General features: G+C 35.3%; 1 long non-coding RNA gene across 1 annotated transcript in view; it reads left to right on the forward strand.

Moving 5' to 3' along the window:
• Window positions 1-2,300: 2,300 nt before the first annotated feature.
• The window catches only part of LOC128248524 (uncharacterized), a 3,515-nt gene continuing 2,542 nt past the window's right edge, over window positions 2,301-3,273 (forward strand). Inside the window, exon 1 of the long non-coding RNA XR_008264696.1 lies at window positions 2,301-2,485. This is a non-coding gene — a long non-coding RNA (uncharacterized LOC128248524). The remainder of the gene's footprint in view (window positions 2,486-3,273) is intronic.

Genomic DNA, 3,273 nt, shown 5'->3' on the forward strand with positions numbered 1-3,273 from the left:
TTCCAACATGCAATCACTAAATAAAAATGAGTCAGGGTTACATATAAATATTTTAACAAATCAATATTTCAAATTCCTTTTTTATTGTTCAGTTACATTTATTGATATCGTAAAGTTGTATTAAGAAAGGGCAGCTAAACGAAACTGTTGGCTTAATTCTACTTAAAAGTGTGGGTGAGTTGAACAGTGAATGTTGTTGGATCACAATGGGATGATGATGTGGTTAAGTTGACGAAAGAATTAATATCTGAACTTGGAATATTGGATCATATTAGGGAGTCAAGAGCTGTGGCAGTTAGACGATTCGGTAGAAACCATTGATGCACAGATTTAGGGTTTGGGAATACTGATTTTTCACGCTCAATAATCAAATACGAACACTTTTGGCCAATTTCCGCTTCTATTTCAGCTGTACTCGCATTTCTCTCCACTGGACATGCTGCACCGATGTTATAAACCGGGTCTCATATTGAGTGAATGCAGATCTAAGGCTACAGCTGCTCTCCCAGAAAATTTAATTTTTCTACATCCTCATTGAAATCAAGCAGTTCAAATCAAGCTCGATAAATGAAATATTGATGTCAATAAAATCAATTTTTCCAAACCTACTTATGTTAAAAGTTAATTAGTTTGAGTGTAAGATCAGAATAGGGAGTGAGGTTTCCAGAATTATATAAAGAAGGCTTAATTACCACAGACTAAACAACAGGAGCAAAAATAAATAGCCTAGAGCTGAAAAGTGAAGAGAACAACATTCTATTTGAGTTCCTCAGGAAGTACTCTCTTTTTGATGACCTATATATCCCCCAAAAGAACTAAACGAACATACCTCAAAGAAGACTTGAATGTAGAACGTACATGCTCATTGAAATTTTTACTAAGCACTGAACAATTTTATGAATTCTCAATCTGTCTCTCTAAGTTCGTGTAGTGACCAGTTCAGAAGACTAAATGTAGACGCTAAGTTAGATACTGCAACAAAGGTGTGCCCGATGTAAGCTGAGGGTTCCTATGAACGTATTTTCTTTATCGACTTATTCCTTTCTTTCCCTCAACTTGATCATCATTCCCAACATTCTCACTATGTCAAAGATATATGCAACTTTTATCTGAATATAATGACTACTGTCAAACCGTTCATGTTTAGTTTTAGAAGATAAGGAACAAGTTTTCTTCGTCTTACCACCAAAATTTCACCAAATTTTATTTTAATCTTTATGGAATACTGTGAGTACCATGTTTTGCTTAGGTATTAAATAACAGCCATGAAGAAAGCAGTGAGTTATGACGACATTTTCAATTTGCTTTTTACAAAAGATGTAAGGCTCTTAACGCAGCCTACCATTGATGGAGCTCCATCTGTACAAATGCCGACACACGACATCCATGATATTTGTCACTTGCACAGGTAATTATTCAAAATGCTGGAAACATTTTTGCCCTTTGCAATCGCGCTTAATTCTTTGCAAAAAAGATATTGATTTATAATTTGATCTCCATCAATAAAACGAATAAAGGCTAAGAGCTGCGCTTTACTACAAACATTTTTCTCGATATTAGATAACATTTCTAGAATACTCCTTTGGACAGTATTGTTGGGCAGAGGGATCTTATTTCTTTCTTTTGCTGCTTCATTTCCCAGCATTGTCTTCACAATCCTTTTACACGCAGGCAGAGTGAGTGACTCGCCTAAAGTATGACCTTTCATATTTTGTGCCATCAGTTCTGAAACCTCGTAAGAAGTGATTTGAGCTTTTTCAAAAATCGTCATTATACTTTCGAATGAGTTTCCTGCTATCGTCTGCTGTTCTAACAATCTTTTGAAATAACTTATAGATTTACCTTGTAAATGAGAGTGCTTGGTTTTTAAATGCTTGCTGTTTACTAGGAGCCAATGATTCGTTTGACATTTTGCGTCCACATATTAAATATAGCGGCAAAGGATCATCAATGTTTCCAGTCCAATGAAAACCAAATCCTAAATAACTTTCGTCTTATTTGCGAGGAGATCGCGTATTGATTCTCTTACTGGAACTGTTTCTGCTGTGTTCACTTCCGGAATCATATTCACGTTTCTGTTTCAGAAATCTATCCATTTGTATGGGTGTATCATTGTATATTTATCTGAAATGTTTATCTATCGTTTACGTTTAACAAATGTAACACTATAATAAGCTAAAATTCGATTAAGTATTAAAGTTTTATATAGATAGATAGATAGATAGATAGATCAGTGACAGGAATATGTATCACGAAAACAAGTTGCACTATTTATCACAACACTTCCACTTGCAGAACCTATTACTGCTGCTGTCACCGGTACACTACAGTGAGCCGCGCTTGCTCATCAGTAAAAAACTCGTTTGAACGAGTTTACAACGTGTATAAAATCTTCTTCCGGGAAACCAGCTGTTCCCTGCTGGATATCTTACCGCTCTTAACATAATAATAATGATCTGCCGTGAAGTACTTTTTCAATGCTGACGTAAGGATATAATGTACTATGAATTCATTTTTTATCATCACAAATATCTAACTAGATTCTAGAATTTCGTGGGGCATACCTAAGCATGTCTCCTTTGAGAACCACTGTGTTACAGGTAGTCAACTATTGATGTGATGACAGTATATTCCGACCACTGTCATCACTCGTAAGTCTTAAACTGGGCTATGATTTGAGAACACTTATACCATACTAGTCCATTATATCGTGACATAGATCGGTTATCGATTAAATCGACCTTGTCTTGATTTGAACTTAGAATGTAATGAGTCGAAACAAATACCTCAAACTAATCAATCTGACGCTTAAACAATTTTACCAAATTATTTCTCAGTGTCTGTAATATTTCTGGTTTGAAAATATTTTTTCACTTCCTCTTATCGTGCCAATTTTTACCACTCATAGTAATTTGAAACTCAATTAATTCTGTGGTGTTAATTATACAGATTCTTGAAACCAATCTCCTGTCATTTTGCAGTCGCAGACATATTTACTAATGTATTTAGCACTTAGGTGTTACGTTCTTTCAAACGACCCCCAACATATTGCTATGAAATCAATATTACAATAACACCACGTCTCATTGTATCAGTAGTGCTATATATACATCAGCATTGCAGCAACTTCACACCTTATACAACTGGCAATGCTATACATCAATGGTACAGCAGTATTACAGTAGTGAAGAGTACTGCTAGTAATGTGTATGTGTGTGTGTGTGTGTGTGTGTGTGTGTGTGTGTGTGTGTGTGTGTGTGTGTGTGTGTGTGT

The sequence above is a fragment of the Octopus bimaculoides genome, chromosome 8, assembly GCF_001194135.2.
Source record: "Octopus bimaculoides isolate UCB-OBI-ISO-001 chromosome 8, ASM119413v2, whole genome shotgun sequence".
Classification (NCBI taxonomy): domain Eukaryota; kingdom Metazoa; phylum Mollusca; class Cephalopoda; order Octopoda; family Octopodidae; genus Octopus; species Octopus bimaculoides.